The sequence below is a fragment of the Capra hircus genome, unplaced genomic scaffold (assembly GCF_001704415.2).
Source record: "Capra hircus breed San Clemente unplaced genomic scaffold, ASM170441v1, whole genome shotgun sequence".
NCBI lineage: Eukaryota > Metazoa > Chordata > Mammalia > Artiodactyla > Bovidae > Capra > Capra hircus.
The window spans coordinates 1-21988 of record NW_017189931.1 but is presented as its reverse complement, the minus strand read 5'-3'; the positions used below and the strand labels follow the sequence as shown (position 1 = coordinate 21988).

At 40.6% G+C, this 21988-nt stretch overlaps 1 pseudogene; it reads right to left on the bottom strand.

Annotated features, from left to right (window-relative positions):
* Positions 1 to 7840: 7840 nt before the first annotated feature.
* On the bottom strand, positions 7841 to 8913 carry LOC108634740 (annotated as a pseudogene).
* Positions 8914 to 21988: the final 13075 nt, after the last annotated feature.

Sequence of the window (21988 nt, the reverse complement as noted above, 5' to 3'; positions counted from 1 at the left end):
CTCTGACTCCACTGTTTCTAGCAAGTGCTGTGCCGCCTTGGAAATTGGCCAGGATGATTGAGGCCAGGGAAAAGGAGCAAAAGAAGAAGCAAAAACGTCAAGGAAAATATTGCAAAAGCTAAACGACTGAAAAAGGATTGAAGGAATGTACAGGCTGTGTGTCCAGAGGAAAATTGTTCGGAAAATTATCCATCTTTGAAAGGACCCATTAAGGTTTCTTTTTGGATCTTATGATGGTATTACTAAATGAAGTAATATGAGTGCTTCTGAGTATATGGAGGAATCACATTAGTTTTCACCTGTACTGTAGCAACTTTTTGGCTTCTGTATAGAAGTCTGTTGACAGTTACTGTAATTGACATTTATTTGCTACAAGTTCTTATAACTGACTTTCATTTGCCTTTTTGCAGCTTTTGTATAAATACTAAAATGAAAACATCCTGTGGAGAAAAAGTTGCTTTAGATTATGAACTCTATTCAAATAATGACTTCAAATGGGGTCCTGTTCTGGACAAAGGAGATTAAGAATGTAAAAATCAGAATTGTTCTGAGCAGAAAAGCGTGGTTTGGCTTAAAAGATATATGGTGTGTTACATCTCATCATTATTACTTATTTCTTGGAATAAAATCATTTCTGGTTTCCTCAAAGCAAAATATTATTCAATGAGTGCTTCTATTTTCTGTATTATTCTCATTTTTGCTTTTGAGATACTGGTAATTACCAGATACTCTGCATTTTAAAAAATCTAATTTTATAAAGAATTATCTTGTTATCTTGACTATGTAGAATACCACCTACTGGATATAATAATTTTTGTACTTATGAACATTGCCATATTCTTAGAGATTACTTGAGTAGAGTAATACTATGATTTAAAGCTTAAGAGGAAAAATGCCAAGGCTTGTGGTACCTTGGAACCAGTTTATTCTCACTTGTGCTAAGCAGAATTGTGAAGTAGTTAAAATGTCTTATCAGATAATTTGCTGATTATACAGATACCACTTTTGTTTTTTATTCCATTATTTAATTCATGTGGTAGTGATGTCCTTTACTTTTTGATCAGACAGGTTCACAGTGAAAATTAAAATTTCAAATTTCTTTTAAGGAACTTTTAAAGAGTTACAGTTATGTCATATGTCATAAATGGTAAAGTCTTAACATTTGAAAAATTGTGTTTACACTGTATTAATTGGGTGAAAAAGGTGTAAATTATGTCAAAATGAGAATGTTATAATTAGAAATAAGGAGGTAAAGGAGATTTCCCTTTGGTTAAATAGTATAATTGAAACTTTTTACTCTTTAACATGGCTTTTTTAAATGCATGGTTGATAATTTTATTTGTTGTCAATAACTAATGGCTTATTCATGTTTCCTCACCTCTAATTAAGAATTTTAAATTGCAAAAAATTGTCCAATAATTTTAATTTTAAAATGAAACTAAATATTGAAATAGTTCGATATTTTTAAAAAACAAACCTAGACCAAGATATCACCAAAAAAACAGGAAAATTACAGGCCAATATCACTGATGAACATAGACGCAAAAATCCTCAACAAAACACTAGCAATAGGAGTCCAAAAATTCATTAAATAGGATCATACACCATGACCATGGGGGATTTATCCTAGGGATGCAGGGATTTCTCAGTATCTGCAGATCAAGCAGTGTGATATACCACATCAACAAACTGAAGAATTAAAACCCGTAATAATCTCAACTGAGGCAGAAAAAGCTTTGACAAAATTCAACACCTATTTATAAGGAAAACTCTCCAGAAAGAGGGCATAGAGGGAAAATATCTCAATATAATAAAAGCCACATATGACAAACCTACAGCTAACATCATCCTCAACAGTGAAAAGCTGAGAGCATTTCCTCTAAGATTAGGAACAAGACAAAGATTTCCACTCTCACCACTTTCATTCAACATAGTTTTGGAAGCCTAGCTATGGCAATCAGAAAAGAAAAAGAAATAAAGTGAATCCAAATTGGAAAGGAAGTTAAACTGTCGCTATTTGCAGATGACATGATACTTATACATAGAAAATCCTAACGATACTACAGAAAACTACTAGAACTCATCAATGAATTTGGCAAAGTTATAGATTACAAAATTAATACACAGAAATCTATTGTTTTTCTATATACTAGCAATGAAAGATTAGAAAGAGAAATTAAAGAAACAATCCCATTTACCAACACATCACAAAGAATATAATACCTAGGAATAAACCTACTGAAGGAGACAGAAGACCTGTACTTCGAAAACTATAAGACACTAGTGAAGCAAACTGAGATGACACAAATAAATGGGGAGATGCACCGTGTTCTTGGACTGGAAGAGTCAACATTGTCCAAATGACCGCACTCCCAAGGCAACCTATGGATTCAATGCAATTCCTTTCAAATTACCAACAGCATTTTTCACAGAACTAGAATTTTTAAAAAAAATTCTTAAAATTGGTATGGAGACATAAAAGACCCGAAGAACCAAAGCAACCTCGAAAGAAAAACAGAGCTGGAGGAGTCAGGCTCCCTGACTTCAGACCACACTACAAAGCTATAGTCATCAAAATAGTATGATACTGGCACCAAAAGAGAAATATAGATCAATGGAACAAGATAGGAAGCCCAGAAATAAACCCACACACCTATGGTCAATCGATCTGTGACACTGGGGACAAGACTGTACAATTATGGAAAGACAGTTTCTTCAATAACTGGTACTCGGAAACTGGACAGCTACATGTAAAAAATTAAATTACAATATTCGAAGTTCAAAATGAGACTAAAGACCTAAATGTGAGACCAGACACTATAAAACTCTTAGAGGAAAACATAGGCAGAACACTCTTTGACATAAATTGCAGCAATATCTTTTTTGATCTGCCTCCCAGAGTAATGGAAATAAAAAAATAACAATAAACACATGGGACATAATTAAACTCAAAAGCTTTTTCACACCAAAGGAAACCATCAGTTCAGTTCAGTTCAGTCGCTCAGTCATGTCCGACTCTGCGACCCCATGAATCGCAGCACGCCAGGCCTCACCGTCCATCACCAACTCCCAGAGTTCACTCAGACTCATGTGCATCGAGTCAGTGATGCAAGGAAACCATAAACAAAATGAAAAGACAACCCACAGAATGAGAGAAAACATTTGCAAGTGATGTGGCTGACAAAGAATTAGTCTCCAAAATTTACAAAACAGCTCATGCAGCTCAATATCATCAAAACAAAAACTCAATCAAAAAAATAGGCAGAAGATCTAATAGTCATTTCTCCAGAGAAGACATACAGATGGCCAGGAAGCACATGAAAAGATGTTCAACATCACTAATTATTATAGAAATGCAGAAAAAAACTACATTGAGATATCACCTCATACTAGTGAATATGGTTATTGTCAAAAAAATCCACAAATAAATGCTGGAGAGGGTGTGGAGGGAAGGGAATTCTCCTACACCACTGATGGGAATGTAAATTGGTACAGCCACTATGGAGAAAACTATGGAGGTTCCTTAAAAAACTAAACATAGAGCTACCATATCATCCTGCAATCCCATTCTTGGGCATACATCCAGCAACAAAAACCCAGCACAGCCAAAAATAAAAATAAATAAATATTTAAAAAGAATGAAATAATGCTATTTGCAGCAACATGGACTGACCTAAAGTCTACCATACTGAGTGAAGTAAGTTAGAAAAGTGAAGTATCATATGATATTGCTTATATGTGGAATCTAAAAAAAAAATTTATACAAATGAACTTATTTACAAACAGACTCATAGAGAAGAAACTAGGGTGGGGGAAGAGGGGGAGAAGGGATAGCTAAGGAGTTTAGGAATGACATGTACACACTGCTACATTTTAAATGGTTCACCAACAAGGACCTACTGTATAACACATAGAACTCTGCTCGATATTATCAGTTTAGTTCAGTCACTCAGTCGTGTCCGACTCTTTGCGACCCCATGAATTGCAGCATGCCAGGCCTCCCTGTCCATCACCAACTCCCAGAGTTCACTCAGACTCATGTCCATCGAGTCAGTGATACCATCCAGCCATCTCATCCTCTGTCGTCCCCTTCTCCTCCTGCCCCCAATCCCTCCCAGCATCAGAGTCTTTGCCAATGAGTCAACTCTTCACATGAGGTGGCCAAAGTACTGGAGCTGCAGCTTTAGCATCATTCCTTCCAAAGAAATCCCAGGGCTGATCTCCTTCAGAATGGACTAGTTGGATCTCCTTGCAGTCCAAGGGACTCTCAAGAGTCTTCTCCAGCACCACAGTTCAAAAGCATCAATTCTTCAGTGCTCAGCCTTCTTCACAGTCCAACTCTCACATCCATACATGACCACTGGAAAAACCATAGCCTTGACTAGACGGACCTTAGTCAGCAAAGTAATGTCTCTGCTTTTGAATATGCTATCTAGGTTGGTCATAACTTTTCTTCCAAAGAGTAAGCGTCTTTTAATTTCATGGCTGCAGTCACCATCTGAAGTGATTTTGGAGCCCCCAAAAATAAAGTCTGATACTGTTTCCACTGTTTGCCCATCTATTTCCCATGAAGTGATGGGACCAGATGCCATGATATTAGTTTTCTGAATGTTGAGCTTTAGGCCAACTTTTTCACTCTCCACTTTCACTTTCATCAAGAGGCTTTTTAGTTCCTCTTCACTTTCTGCCATAAGGGTGGTGTCATCTGCATATCTGAGGTTATTGATATTTCTCCTGGCAATCTTGATTCCAGCTTGTATTTCTTCCAGTACAGCAGTTTCTCATGATGTACTCTGCACAGAAGTTAAATAAGCAGGGTGACAATATACAGCCTTGACGTACTCCTTTTCCTATTTGGAACCAATCTGTTGTTCCATGTCCAGTTCTAACTGTTGCTTCCTGACCTGCATACAGATTTCTCAAGAGGCAGGTCAGGTGGTCTGGTATTCCCATCTCTCAGAATTTTCCACAGTTTATTGTGATCCACACAGTCAAAGACTTTGGCATAGTCAACAAAGCAGAAATAGATGTTTTTCTGGAACTCTCTTGCTTTTTCGATGATCCAGGGGATGTTGACAATTTGATCTCTGGTTCCTCTGCCTTTTCTAAAACCAGCTTGAACATTAGGGAGTTCATGTATTGCTGAAGCCTGGCTTGGAGAATTTGGGGCATTACTTTACTAGCATGTGAGATGAGTGCAATCATGCGGCAGTTTGAGCATTCTTTGGGATTACTCTTTTTTTGGGATTGGAATGAAGGCTGACCTTTTCCAGTCCTGTGGCCGCTGCTGAGTCTTCCAAATTTGCTGGCATATTGAGTGCAGCACTTTCCCAGCATCATCTTTCAGGATTTGAAATAGCTCAACTGGAATTCCATCACCTCCACTAGCTTTGTTCGTAGTGATGCTTTCTAAGGCTCACTTTACTTCACATTCCAGGATGTCTGGCTCTAGATGAGTGATCACACCATCGTGATTATCTGGGTCGTGAAGATCTTTTTTGTACAGTTCTTCTGTGTATTCTTGCCACCTTTTCTTAATATCTTCTGCTTCTGTTAGGTCCATACCATTTCTGTCCTTTATCAAGCCCATCTTTGCATGAAATGTTCCCTTGGTATCTCTAATTTTCTTGAAGAGATCTCTAGTCTTTCCCATTCTGTTCTTTTCCTCTATTTCTTTGCATTGATTGCTGAAGAAGGCTTTCTTATCTCTTCTTGCTATTCTCTGGAACTCTGCATTCAGATGCTGATATCTTTCCTTTTCTCCTTTGTTTTTCACCTCTCTTCTTTTCACAGCTATTTGTAAGCCCTCCCCAGACAGCCATTTTGCTTTTTTGCATTTCTTTTCCATGGGGATGGTCTTGATCCCTGTCTCCTGCTCAATATTATACAACAACCTAAATGGGAAAGAATTTGAAAAGAAACAAATATGTGTATAATTGAATTACGTTGCTATACACCTGAAACTAACACATCATTATTAATTACCTATACTCCAATATCAGAGAAGGCAATGGCAACCCACTCCAGTACTCTTGCCTGGAAAATCCCATGGATGGAGGAGTCTGGTAGGCTGCAGTCCATGGGGTCGCTAGGATTCGGACAAGACTGAGCGACTTCACTTTCACTTTTCACTTTTATGCACTGGAGAAGGAAATGGCAACCCACTCCAGTGTTCTTGCCCGGAGAATCCCGGGGACAGGGGAGCCTGGTGGGCTGCCATCTATGGGGTCACACAGAGTCGGACACGACTGAAGTGACTTAGCAAGAACACTGGAGTGGGTTGCCATTTCCTTCTCCAGCATACTCCAATATATAATAAAAAGTTAAGCAAACAAATAAAGGGAGGCCCAGAATAAGAGCTCAGGTGAGGGCCTGTTTGATATTACTAAAAGCCTCTTCTTGTTCCACAGTCCAAAGTAATGGTTCTGTATCTGGGCATTTAGTGGCTTCATATAGATTGGAATTTAAATTCCACGAAATTCTACCATGCCTAAGAAGGTACAAATATGTTTATCTTTGGGATGTTTAGGCCTAACATAGCTTGTTTTCTATCTGGAAATAACTGTCTACTTCCAGGGTTTATAACATATCCCAAATATTTAAACTGTTGCTTTGAGATTTGTGCCTTTATGTGGGAGACCCTTTAGTCCCAGGCCTCAGGGAAATCAAAGACTTCAAGGGCATTCTGATCTGAGGTCTCCATTGTGGGGCTACATATTAACATATCATCCACACACTGTGGAATCATCCTTCTTTTAGGTGTATTTCCTTCTGTTCCTTTCCTAGGGCCTGGGAGAACAAGCGTGGGCTGTCCTGAAACCCCTGAAGCTATACTGTCCGGGTATATTCTTGCATTTGGCCTGAGTAAGGGTTAGTCCACTCAAAGGCAAAGAGACCGTGATGAACAGCGAACTGGGGTGAAAAAAGAAGGCGTTCTGGAGGTGGACCACAGTAAACCATTAGGCGTCTCTAGGAAGCTTGACTAATATAAGGGTTGCCCAAGAGGCGATGTACAGGGGCCACTGCATCACTTACCGCTCTAAGGTCTCGTTCCATTTGATAGTCCCCGTTTGACTTAACAACTGGCAGAATAGGGGTATTGCTGGGAGACCGACAGGGCACTAAGAGGCCATGTTTTAAGAATTTATCTATGAAGGCTGCAAATCCTTTTTGCTTCCAACTTTATGGGATACTGTCTCTTGTCAGAATAAGTGACTTCTGCCTTAAAGCTAGTTTTTACAGGTTGGGCATTTATAGCCTTTCCAGGGATTCCTTTGTCTCAAACTGTGGGGTTTACTGTGTGTAGAATACGGCTGGGAAAAAGCCCTTGTTCCTCTAGCTGATTTAGAGTCAAGAAAAGGGGCTGCCTGGTGCCTCCGAGTCCTAACATGGCTCTGAAGGAGCCCACATGGTCTCTCCCCAGCAGTGGGGCAGGACTGCTGCTATGTGGCCGCTCAGTCGTGTCCAACTCTTTGTGACCTCGTGGACTGTAGCCCACTAGGCTCCTCTCTCCATGGGATTCTCCACGCAAGAATATGGGAGTGGACTGCCATTTCCTTCTCCAAGGGGTAGGACACTCAGGCACAACTAAAAAGGCATGTGAAGCCACTGTCCAAATTGGCGAGTGAAAAGGCCCAGTGAAGTAATGGGTGCAAGGCTTTCCACTGACATCACTCAATGTATAGCTTTTAGAGGAGAGGCCCAGTATGAGAGATTAGGACAGACTGAGTAGCTTCTGTATCAGGTAAAAAAAAATGGATTTTCTCACCTGCTACATCAAAAACCACCCAAGGCTCCTCAGTGGAGATAGATATCTTATGTGGGAGGAAGGTACCAGGCTTCCTTGGTCACCTAGCATGGCCACCTCAGGAATGGGCATCCTCTTCCCCTTTGAACCAGGAAAGGTTCCACTTCCAATGACCTTGGAAGCGTGTTTGAAGACTGGGCATGGACCAGTCTGGGCATGGACCAGGGGACTCCTTTCTGGTATGTACAGGCCCAGTGGCCAGCTGACTTGCATTTGAAGCCCTTGCTGGGTTTTGTTTTTGTTTTACGGTTTAATAACTTTACTGGACAATGAGCAGTTAGTTCTCATCCACATTAACTGTAGATTTTGAAAGTGGTGACAGGTACATAGGTAACCAACATATAGAGCTTCTTTGGTGAATCTTCACTATATTTTCAGGACAATCACACACAGATACGATATGGGACACTTCTTATTCCTTTGGCCCAGGCAACTTTGTTGAACCTGGTGTCAGTGCGTACATCTGGGGTTCCCATCTCCTTCATGGAAACTTTCTGGATTTCTCTGAGTGCCTATGGGGCACGCTTTCAGAAACCCACTCCATGGCTATGCTTGTGAATGTTAATAGTGTATTCTCTGGTCACTACCTTATTGATAGCAGACCAGCCCTTCTTCTTGCTGCCCCTCTTTGCTGGTGCCATCCTGCCAAGCCAGGGTTGGAAAGGAAATCCCTTGCTGGTTTACCTTCAAATGACTGCTTAAACTTCCTTGGCTCCCTTGGGTAGCCCTGAGGTTGCAAGGCGTGACTGACGGCAACAGCCATCAGCTAAGTGTGAACCCTGGTCTGCCTATTTTCACATTGCTTCTTTCTTCCTCCTCAACTTGATCTCGATTATTAAATACCACAAAGGCTACCTACCTCTAGGGGTTTTGCGGGCATAATATCAGGGTTGGACTGGCTGAGAAAATGTTGTAGAAGCAGAGGTTGACACTCAGGAGTAGGAGGATCAATGTTACTAAATTTTCTAAAAGGTTCATAAGCTGTCCCTGAAAGAGAGCTGAATTTTCTTTTTCTTCTTGGTTCACTCCTTTAAACTTTTTATAATCAACTGGCCTTTTTTATACACTTTCTCATCCCTTCTAATACACATTGGATCATGTGGTTCCTTGGCTTTTGCTCCCTCCAAGGAATTATGTTCTCAAATGGGCTCCTAGCTTAGAAGAGGATCCTCCCATGTTGAGTAGACTGCAACTGGTAAAGAGCATTCCTAGAAGTGAATTTCAGCATCGCACAGACATTTACTAGGAGGGTTTTGCCAGAAGTGGGTCGGAGTGTCCTCCAAATTCCCTTCTTGCTGCTAAGTCGCTTCAGTCGTGTCCAACTCTGTGTGACCCCATAGACGGCAGCCCACCAGGCTCCCCCGTCCCTGGGATTCTCCAGGCAAGAACACTGGAGCGGGTTGCCATTTCCTTCTTCAATGCATGAAAGTGAAAAGTGAAAGGGAAGTTGCTCAGTCATGTCCGACTCTTCACGACCCCATGGACCACAGCCTACCAGGCTCTTCTGTCCATGGGATTTTCCAGGCAAGAGTTCTGGAGTGGGGTGCCATCGCCTTCTCCGAAATTCCCTTCTTACCCAATGGGATTTTGAGTGTCCTCTACTCTCCCAACTGGAGAGTCTCTGATTAACTGGACGTCTAACTAGGCATTGCTGGTTGACTTGGCCTCTTTCACAAGGGTCATGGGCAGGGGGAGGTTTGTACCAGGGCACTGCCAGGACTCTGCCTGAGGGGGTCTATGTCTTTAAAGCTTATGCCCTATAGTAAGTTTCCTTATGCTCGAGGTGCCTTCCCCGAGACTGAGCATCTATAAAGTTTATAATGTGGGCTTCTGGGCAGCATCCACCTAAAAGGCTGTCCTAAGCAGTGTATCGGCTGCCAAGGCCTGAAGTGAAGTGGGTCCTAGCAAAAAGGAGGAACTGGAGTTGGGAGCAAAGGAAAACGCCACAGGGGTCAAGAACTGAATTCCTAGGGAGGCGGTCCTAAGATGGCGGAGGAATAGGGTGGGGAGACCACTTTCTCCCCCAAAAATTCATTAAAAGAACATTTAAACGCTGAGTAAATTCCACAAAACAACTTCTGAATGACGGCAGAGGACATCAGGCACCCAGAAAAGCAGCCCATTGTCTTCAAAAGGAGGTAGGAAAAAATATAAACGACAAAAAAAGGGACAAAAGAGGTAGGGACGGAGCTCCATTCCGGGAAAGAGAGGTTTCCACACACCAGGAAACACTCTCACTGCCGAGTCTGTGGCAAGCCTTAGGAGCACAGAGGGCAACATAACAAGGAGGGAAAAAAAATAAATAATTAAACCCCACAGATTACGAGCCCAACGGTAACTCCTCCAGCGGAGAAGCAGCGCAGACGCCTGCACCCACCACTGGCAAGCGGGGGCTGGGCAGGGAGGCGCGGGCTGCATCGCTTAGAGTAAGGAGCTGGCCTGAATGCTCCGAGGGCAATCAGGGCGAACTAACTTGGCCTAGCAAACCAGACTGTGGGATAGCTGCCACGCGAAAAGCCAGCCCTAACCTAAGACACCGCCAGGCCCGCGCACAGAACAAAGGACTGAACAGAGATAGCCGGCTGCAGACCTTCCCCCTCCGGTGACAGGCAGCCAGAGCCGGAAGGGGGCAATCGCAGCCCCAGAGAGGCATTATCTACAAAACTGTAAGCAGGCTTCTTTGCTAAGACTTCTTGGGGTTCTGGACGGTCAACATCCGCCTGAGAAGGTGCGCCGGTTGTACACCCAGAAAACCTAGCAGCAGGGACGGGGGAGGCGATAAGTCGCAGCGACCGCGCTCGCCAAACACCTCATCACCTGAGCTGCTCGGACCTGGAAACGGCACAAAACGCAGGCCCAACCGAGTCTGTGCCTCTGAGGACTACCTGAGTGCCTGAACCTGAGCGGCTTAGACCTGGGAGGTGCATGCAGCCCAGGGCCGGCCTTGGACGGTTCCCGGCGGACCAACCTAGAGCCTGAGCAGCGTGGGCAGGGAGGGTATACGTGCCGTGAGCGGGGGCAGGCCCAGTGAGGCTGAGGCACTGCGAGCACACGCCAGTGTTATTTGTTTGCAGCGTCCCTCCCTCCCCACAGTGCGACTGAACAAGTGAGCCTAAAAAAAGTGTCCCACAGCCCCCTTTGTGTCACGGCGGAAATCAGACACTGAAGAGACCAGCAAACAGAAGAAGCTAAAACAGAGGGAAGCGCCTTGGAAGTGACAGGTGCAATAGACTAAAACCCTGTTGTTAGTACCGACTACATAGGAAGAGGCCTATAGATCTTGAGAAATACAAGCTGGACCAAGGAACTATCTGAAAATGAACTGACCCCACAATACCCGCAACAACACCAGAGAAAGTCCTAGATATATTTTTACTATTTTTACGATTATTCTTTTTCTTTAATTTTTTTTAATTTTTAAGTCCTCTATTACTCCTTTAATTTTCACTTTTATAACCTACTATTACTTTGCAAAAAAAAAAGACCCTATTTTTTAAAAGCAAACTTCATATATATATATATGTTTAATAATTTTTGTGACTTTGTTTTTCTTTTTTTCTCTTTTTTTTTTCTTTTCTTTAATATTGTATTTTTGAAATTCCAAACTGTACTCTAGATTTCTAATCTTTGCTTTTTGGTATTTGTTATCAATTTTGTACCTTTAAGAACCCAATCTTCAGTACCCATTTTTACTTGGGAGCGAGAATACTGGCTTGACTGCTGTCTCCTCCTTTAGACTCTCTGTTTTCTCCACCAGGTCGCCTCTGTCTCCTCCCTCCCCCTTCTCTTCTTTACCCAACTCTGTGAATTTCTGTGTGTTTCAGACGGTGGAGAACACCCAGGGAACAGATTACTGGCTGGATCTGTCTCTCTCCTTTTGATTTCCCCCTTTTATCCTCTTGGCCACCTCTGTCTCCTTCCTCCCTCTTCTCTTCTCTGTATAATTCCATGAATATCTCTGAGTGGTCCAGTTGTGGAGTGCACATAAGGAAGTGATTACTGGCTAGCTTGCTCTCTCCTCTTTTGATTCCACTTCATCTCATTCAGGTCACCTCTAACTCCCTCCTCCCTCTTCTTTTCTCCATGTAACTCTGTGAACCTCTCTGGGTGTCCCTCACTGTGGAGAAACTTTTCATCTTTAACCTAGATGTTTTATCAACGGTGCTGTATAGGAGAAGTCTTGACACTACTGTACAAATAAGACTGAAAACCAGAAGCAGGAGGCTTAAGTCCAAACCCTGAGAACATCAGAGAACTCCTGACTCCAGGGAACATTAATTGACAGGAGCTCATCAAACGCCTCCATACCTACGCTGAAACCAAGCACCACCCAAGGGCCAACAAGTTCCAGAGCAAGACATACCACACAAATTCTCCAGCAACACAGAGCTGAGCTCCAATATACAGGCTGCCCAAAGTTACTCCAAAACCATTGACATCTCATAACTCATTGCTGGACACTTCATTGCACTCCAGAGAGAATAAATCCAGCTCCACCCACCAGAACACTGACACAAGCTTCCCTAACCAAGAAACCTTGACAAGACACCTGTACAACCCCACCCACAGTGAGGAAACTCCACAATAAAGAGAACTCCACAAACTGCCAGAATACAGAAAGGCCACCCCAAATGCAGCAATATAAACAAGATGAAGAGACAGAGGAATACCCAGCAGGTAAAGGAACAGGATAAATGCCCACCAAACCAAATAAAACAGGAAGAGATAGGGAATCTACCTGATAAAGAATTCCAAATAATGATAGTGAAAATGATCCAAAATCTTGAAATCAAAATGGAATTACAGATAAATAGCCTGGAGACAAGGATTGAGAAGATGCAAGAAAGGTTTAACAAGGACCTAGAAGAAATAAAAAAGAGTCAATATATAATGAATAACACAATAAATGAGATCAGAAACACTCTGGAGGCAACAAATAGTAGAATAACAGAGGCAGAAGATAGGATTAGTGAATTAGAAGATAGAATGGTAGAAATAAATGAATCAGAAAGGAAAGAAGAAAAACAAAAGAAATGAGGACAATCTCAGAGACCTCCAGGACAGTGTTAAATGCCCCAACATTCGAATCATAGGAGTCCCAGAAGAAGAAGACAAAAAGAAAGACCACGAAAAAATACTTGAGATAATAGTTGAAAACTTTCCTAAAATGGGGAAGGAAATAATCACCTAAGTCCAAGAAACCCAGAGAGTCCCAAACAGGATAAACCCAAGGCGAAACACCCCAAGACACATATTAATCAAATTAACAAAGATCAAACACAAAGGACAAATATTAAAAGCAGCAAGGGAAAAACAACAAATAACATACAAGGGGATTCCCATAAGGATAACAGCTGATCTTTCAATAGAAACTCTTCAAGCCAGGAGGGAATGGCAAGACATACTTAAAGTGATGAAAGAAAATAACCTACAGCCCAGATTACTGTACCAGCAAGGATCTCATTCAAATATGAAGGAGAAATCAAAAGCTTTACAGACAAGCAAAAGCTGAGAGAATTCAGCACCACCAAACCAGCTCTCCAACAAATGCTAAAGGATATTCTCTAGACAGGAAACACAAAAAGGGTGTATAAACTCAAATCCAAAACAATAAAGTAAATGGCAACAGGATCATACTTATCAATAATTACCTTAAACGTAAATGGGTTGAATGCCCCAACCAAAAGACAAAGACTGGCTGAATGGATACCAAAATAAGACCCCTATATAGGTTGTCTACAAGAGACCCACCTCAAAACAGGGTACACATACAGACTGAAAATGAAGGGCTGGAAAAAGATTTTCCATGCAAATAGAGACCAAAAGAAAGCAGGAGTAGCAATACTCATATCAGATAAAATAGACTTTAAAACAAAGGCTGTGAAAAGAGACAAAGAAGGACACTACATAATGATCAAAGGATCAATTCAAGAAGAAGATGTAACAGCTATAAATATATATGCACCCAACATAGGAGCACCACAACATGTAAGACAAATGCTAACAAGTATGAAAGGGGAAATTAACAATAACACAATAATAGTGGGAGACCTTAATACCCCACTCACACCTATGGACAGATCAACTAAACAGAAAATTAACAAGGAAACACAAACTTTAAATGATACAATAGACCAGTTAGACCTAATTGATATCTATAGGACATTTCACTCCAAAACAATGAATTTCACCTTTTTCTCAAGCACACATGGAACCTTCTCCAGGATAGATTACATCCTGAGCCATCAATCTAGCTTTGGTAAATTCAAAAAAATTGAAATCATTCCTAGCATCTTTTCTGACCACAATGCAGTAAGATTAGATCTCAATTACAGGAGAAAAACTATTAAAAATTCCAACATATGGAGGCTAAACAACACGCTGCTGAATAACCAACAAATCACAGAAGAAATCAAAAAAGAAATCAAAATTGCATAGAAACAAATGAAAATGAAAACACAACAACCCAAAACCTGTGGGACACTGTAAAAGCAGTGCTAAGGGGAAAGTTCATAGCAATACAAGCATACCTCAAGAAACAAGAAAAAAGTCAAATAAATAACCTAACTCTACACCTAAAGCAACTACAAAAGGAAGAAATGAAGAAGCCCAGGGTTAGTGGAAGGAAAGAAATCTTAAAAATTAGGGCAGAAATAAATGCAAAAGAAACAAAAGAGACCATAGCAAAAATCAACAAAGCCAAAGCTGGTTCTTTGAAAGGATAAATAAAATTGACAAACCATTAGCCAGACTCATCAAGAAACAAAGAGAGAAAAATCAAATCAATAAAATTAGAAATGAAAATGGAGAGATCACAACAGACAACACAGAAATACAAAGGATCATAAGAGACTACTATCAGCAATTATATGCCAATAAAATGGACAACATGGAAAAAATGGACAAATTCTTAGAAAAGTACAATTGAACCAGGAAGAAATAGAAAATCTTAACAGACCCATTACAAGCATGGAAATTGAAACTATAATCAGAAATCTTCCAGCAAACAAAAGCCCAAGTCCAGACAGCTTCACAGCTGAATTCTACCAAAAATTTAGAGAAGAGCTAACACCTATCCTCCTCAAACTCTTCCAGAAAATTGCAGAGGAAGGTCAACTTCCAAACTCATTCTACGAGGCCGCCATCACCCTAATACCAAAACCTGACAAAGATGCCACAAAAAAAGAAAACTACAGGCCAATATCACTGATGAACATAGATACAAAACTCCTTAACAAAATTCTAGCAATCAGAATCCAACAACACATTAAAAAGATCATACACCATGACCAAGTGGGCTTTATCCCAGGGATGCAAGGATTCTTCAATATCCGCAAATCAATCAATATAATACACCACATTAACAAATTGAAAAATAAAAGCCATATGATTATCTCAATAGATGCAGAGAAAGCCTTTGACAAAATTCAACATTCATTTATGATAAAAACCCTCCAGAAAGCAGGAATAGAAGGAACATACCTCAACATAATAAAAGCTATATATGACAAACCCACAGCAAACATTATCCTCAATGGTGAAAAATTGAAAGCATTTCCCCTAAAGTCAGGAACAAGACAAGGGTGCCCACTTTCACCACTACTATTCAACATAGTTCTGGAAGTTTCGGCCACAGCAATCAGAGCAGAAAAAGAAATAAAAGGAATCCAAATTGGAAAAGAAGAAGTAAAACTCTCACTGTTTGCAGATGACATGATCCTCTACATGGAAAACCCTAAAGAGTCCACCAGAAAATTACTAGAGCTAATCAATGAATATAGTAAAGTTGCAGGATATAAAATCAACACACAAAAATCCCTTGCATTCCTATACACTAATAATGAGAAAATGAAAGAGAAATTAAGAAAAAAATTCCATTCACCATTGCAACAAAACGAATAAAATACTTAGGAATATATCTACCTAAAGAAACTAAAGACCTATATATAGAAAACTATAAAACACTGGTGAAAGAAATCAAAGAGGACACTAATAGATGGTGAAATATACCATGTTCATGGATCAGAAGAATCAATATAGTGAAAATGAGTGTATTACCCAAAGGAATCTATAGATTCAATGCAATCCCTATCAAGCTACCAACGGTATTTTTCACAGAGCTAGAACAAATAATTTCACAATTTGTATGGAAATACAAAAAACCGCGAATAGCCAAAGCAATCTTGAGAAACAAGAATGGAACTGGAGGAATCAACCTGCCTGACTTCAGGCTCTACTACAAAGCCACAGTCATCAAGACAGTATGGTACTGGCACAAAGACAGAAATATAGATCAATGGAACAAAATAGAAAGCCCAGAGACAAATCCACACACCTATGGACAACTTATCTTTGACAAAGGAGGCAAGAATATACAGTGGATTAAACACAATCTCTTTAACAAGTGGTGCTGGGAAAACTGGTCAACCACTAGTAAAAGAATGAAACTAGAACACTTTCTAACACCAGACACAAAAATAAACTCAAAATGGATTAAAGATCTAAACGTAAGACCAGAAACTATAAAACTCCTAGAGGAGAACATAGGCAAAACACTCTCTGACATACATCACAGCAGGATCCTCTATGACCCACCTCCCAGAATACTGGAAATAAAAGCAAAAATAAACAAATGGGACCTAATTAAACTTAAAGCCTTCTGCAAAACAAAGGAAAGTATAAGCAAGGTGAAAAGACAGCCTTCAGAATGGGAGAAAATAATAGCAAATGAAGCAGCTGACAAACAACTAATCTCAAAAATATATAAGCAACTCCTGCAGCTCAATTCCAGAAAAATAAATGACCCAATCAAAAAATGGGCCAAAGAACTAAACAGACATTTCTCCAAAGAAGACATACAGATGGCTAACAAACACACGAAAAAATGGTCAACATCACTCATTATCAGAGAAATGCAAATCAAAACTACATTGAGGTACCATTTCATGCCAGTCAGAATGGCTGCGATCCAAAAGTCTACAAGCAATAAATGCTGGAGAGGGTGTGGAGAAAAGGGAACCCTCTTACACTATTGGTGGGAATGCGAACTAGTACAGCCACTATGGAGAACAGTGTGGAGATTCCTTAAAAAACTGGAAACAGAACTGCATATGACCCAGCAATCCCACTTCTGGGCAAACACACCAAGGAAATCAGAATTGAAAGATATATGTGTACCCCAATGTTCATCGCAGCACTGTTTCTAACAGCCAGGACATGGAAGCAACCTAGATATCAATCAGCAGATGAATGGATAAGAAAGCTGTGGTACACATACACAATGGAGTATTACTCAGCCATTAAAAAGAATACATTTGAATCAGTTCTAATGAGGTGGATGAAACTGGAGCCTATTATACAGAGTGAAGTAAGCCAGAAAGAAAAACACCAATAGAGTATACTAACGCATATATATATGGAATTTAGAAAGATGGTAACGATAACCCTGTATACGAGACAGCAAAAGAGACACAGATGTATAGAACAGTCTTTTGGATTCTGTGGGAGAGGGAGAGGGTGGGATGATTTAGGAGAATGGCATTGAAACATGTATAATATCATAAATGAAACGAATCGCCAGTCCAGGTTCGATGCATGATACTGGATGCTTGGGGCTGGTGCACTGAGATGACCCAGAGGGATGGTACGGGAAGGGAGGAGGGAGGGGGATTCAGGATGGGGAACACGTGTATACCTGTGGCAGATTCTTATTGATGTATGGCAAAACCAATACAAATATTGTAAAGTAATTACCCTCCAATTAAAATAAATTTCTATTAAAAAAAACCTGAATTCCTAGAGGCGGGAGTATTCCTATAGGGGATTTTTGGACAAAGAGTAAGGTAAGACATTAGACAGCAGAAGAACCCCAAACCCTCTCCCCTATTTGTTTGGTGGCTATCATAAAATTGAGAAGAGTCTGATGATTCCATCCATCTAACATAGGCAACAGCGAGTCTGGACAGTGTTTCCCATGTAATTTAACGCACTAGTACTGCTGCTGCTGCTGCTGCTGCTAAGTCGCTTCAGTCGTGTCCAACTCTCTGCAACCCCACAGACAGCAGCCCACCAGGCTCCCCCGTCCCTGGGATTCTCCAGGCAAGAACACTGGAGTGGGTTGCCATTTCCTTCTCCAGTGCATTAAGTGAAAAGTGAGAGTGAAGTCGCTCAGTCATGTCTGACTGTTAGCGACCCCATGGAGTAGTTTAGGACCTCTCTTTGGGATGCTCCTGGGTCCCTTTAAAGCACCCCAAAGTCAGCTGAAGATCAAAAGAACTTTAATTTGAATTTCACATTTGGGAAGCCTGTCAAAAATTTCACAAAGCTTTCATGGCTACGCTATGCAGTTTGTGAAATCTTCTCTGATCAGGGATCAAGCCCGTGTCCCCTGCAGCACAGGCACAGAGCCCTCACCACAGGACTGCCAGGAGCTCCCTTCAGAAAGTTTTCAAACACTTGGTTATATAGGATCATAAGTCGCTGTGAAACAATGAGGTAAGGTGGAAAAAATATTTCAAGACTAAATAGGGATTATGTAAAGGCACCCACTCCGGTATTCTTGGGCTTCCCTGGTGGCTCAGCTGGTAAAGAATCTGCCTGTAATGCAGGTGACCTGGATTCAATCCCCGGGTTGGGAAGCTCCGCTGGAGAAGGGAAAGGCCACCCACTCCAGTATTCTGGCCTGGAGAATTCAAGCGACTCAGTCCATGGGGTCGCAAAGGGTCGGAGAGGACTGAGCGACTTTCACTTCACTTCAAAGGCACAGAAACTCATACCTTTTATCAAAAGCAGCATTCCAGGAAAACTCTGTTCTCCTGTGAGACAGAGAAGCAAATCCAGTTCTGTATCAGCCTACTATTAATAAAATCCATTTCCCTGATTAAATTTAATCCAACCTTAGAAAATCCTGACCAAATCCAAGACTTATCAGAATGTTCCTTTTTCTGCAAACTTTTTGCAACTTTCTGTAGCCATGTTATTTTGTCACTTATTTTCTTTTAAAATTTATTTTAATTGAAGGATAATTGCTTTACAATATTGTGTTGGTTTCTGCCATACATCAACATGAATCAGCCATAGGTATACGTATGTTTCCTCACTCCTGAATCTCCCTCCCACCTCGCCCACCCTCTAGGTTGTCACAGATTCCCGGTTTGAGTTCCCTGAATCATAGAACAAATTCCCACTGGCTATCCACTGCAAGGAGATCCAGCCAGTCAATCCTAAAGGAAATCAGTCCTGAATATTCATTGGAAGGACTGATGCTGAAGTGGAAACTCCAAAACTTTGGCCACCTGATGCGAAGAACTGACTCATTGTAAAAGACCCTGAGGCCGGGTAAGACTGAAGGCAGGAGAAGGGGACAACTGAGGATGAGATGGTTGCTTGGCATGACTGACTCGAGGGACATGAGTTTGAGTAAGCTCTGGGAGTTGGTGATGGACAGGGTGGCCTGGCGTGCTGCAGTCCACGGTGTTGCAGAGTCGGACACAACTGAGCACCTGAACTGAACGGATCCACTTTACATACGGCAGTGTAATGCATTTCCACGCTACTGCCTACATTTGTCCCACTCTCTCCTTCCCGTCTCCCCATGTCCGTAAGTTTGTTCTCTATGTCTGCACCTCCACTGCTGACCTGCAAATAAGTTCATCAATACCATATTTCTAGATTCCATATATACTCATTAAAATATTATCTTTTTCTCTTTCTGACTTACTTCACTCTGTATAATAGGCTCTAGGTTCATCCACCTTATTTGCACTGACTCAAATGTGTTCTTTTTTATGGCTGGGTAATATGGCTAGTACACATAATATTGTGTATATACATATACACCACAGCTTCTTTATTCATTCATCTGTAAGTGGACATCTAAGTTGCTTCCATGCACTAGCTATTGTAAACAGTGCTGCCAATGAACATTGGGATCCATGTTTTATTCAGTTATGGTTTTCTTAGGGTATATGTCCAGTAAGAGGACTGTTGGATCAAATGGCAGTGTTATTCCCCGTTTTTAAAGGAATCTCCATAGTGTCTTCCATAGTGGTTGTATCGATATACCTTCCCACCAACAGTGCAAGAGGGTTCCCTTTTCTCCACACCCTCTCCAGCATTTATTGTTTGTAGATTTTTTGATGACGGACATTCTGATCAGTGTGAGGGGTATTTCATTGTAGTTTTGACTTGCATTTCTCTAATAATGAGTGATGCTGAGCATATTTTCATGTGTTTATTACCCATCTGTATGTCTTCTTTGGAGAAATGTCTGTTTAGATTTTTGCCCACTTTCTGATTGGGTTGTTTGCTTTTCTGGTATTGAGTTGCATGAGCAGCTTGTGTATTTTAGAAATCAATCTTGTCAGTTGCTTCATTTTCTATTATTTTCTACTATTCTGAGGGTCATCTTTTCACCTTACTTATAGTTTCTTTTGCTGTGCAAAGCCTCTGCGTTTAATTAGGTCTCACTTGTTTACTTCCATCACTCTAGGAAGTGGGTCATAGAGAAGCTCGCTATGATGTATGTCATAGTGTTCTGCCTATGTTTTCCTCTGAGAGTTTTATAGTTTCTGGCCTTACATTTAGGTCTTTAATCCATTTTTAGTTTATTTCTGTTTATGGTGTTAGGAAGTGTTCCAATTTCATTGTTTTACATGTAGCTGTCCAGTTCTCCCTGCACCACTTATTGAAGAGGCTATCTTTGCGCCATTGTATATTCCTGCCCCCTTTGTAAAAAACAAAGTACCCATAGGGGTGTGGGTTTATCTCTGGGCTCTCTATCTTGTTCCTTTGGTCTATATTTCTGTTTTTGTACCAGTACCATACTGTCATGATGACTATAGCTTTGTAGTATAGTCTGAAGTTAGGAAGGTTGATTCTTCAGCTCCATTTTTTTTTTAATTGGAGGCGAATTAATTTACAGTATTGTGGTGGTTTTGGCCATACATTGACATGAATCAGCCATGGGTGTACATATGTCCCCCCATCCTAAACCCCCCTCCCACCTCCCTCCCTACCCAATCTCTTGGGTTGTCCCAGAGAACCGGTTTTGAGTGCCCTGCTTCATGCATCAAACTTGCACTGGTCATCTATTTTACATATGATAATATACATGTTTCAATGCTATTCTCTAATCACCCCACCCTCGCCTTCTCCCACAGAGTCCAAAAGTCTGTTCTTTACATCTGTGTCTCTTTTCTCCAGCTCCATTCTTCTTTCTCAAGATTACTTTGGCTATTCAGGGTCTCTTGTGTTTCCATATAAACTGTGAAATTTTTCTTTCTAGTTCTTTGAAAAATGCCATTGGTAATTTGATAGTGATTGCAATGAATCTGTAGATTGCATTTGGTAGTATAATCACAATGTTGATTCTTCCAACTCAGGAACATGGACTATCTCTCCATCTGTTTATGTCATCTTGATTTCTTTTATCAGTGTTTTATAGTTTTCTGCATACAGCTCTTTTGTCTCCTTAGGGTAGGTTTATTTCTAGATATTTTATTCCTTTTGTTGCAATGGTAAATGGGATTGGTTCCTTAATTTCTTTTTCTGATTTTTCATTGTTAGTGTATAGGAACAAGTGATCTATGTATTCATTTTGTATCCTGTGACTTTACTAGATTCACTGATTAGCTCTAGTAATTTTCTGATAATGTCTTTAGGGTTTTCTATGTATAGTATCTTATCAGCAAACAGTGAGAGTTTTACTTCTTTTCTGTTAAGAAGCTTTACTTCTTTTCTTTTCTTTAATCTTGTTCTGGATTCCTTTTACTTCTTTTTCTTCTCTGATTGCCATAGTTAGGACTTGCGGAACTCTGTTGAGTAACAGTGGCAAGAGTGTGCACCCTTGTCTTGTTCCTGAACTTAGAAAGAATGCTTTCAGTTTTACACCATTGAGAATAATGTTTGCTGTAGGTTTTACCATATATGGGCTTTATTATGTTGAGATTTTGGGTCATCATGGTTCCTTTTTGCCCATTTTGAAGTTTTTATCATAAATGGGTACTGAATTTTGTCAAAATCTTTTTCTGCATCTATTGAAATTATCATGTGAGTTTTATCTTTCAATTTGTAATATGGTATATATCACATTGATTAATTTGCATATATGGAGGAATCCTTGCATCCCTGAGATAAACCGCGACTTGACCATTGGTGCATGATCTTTTTAATGTGTTGTTG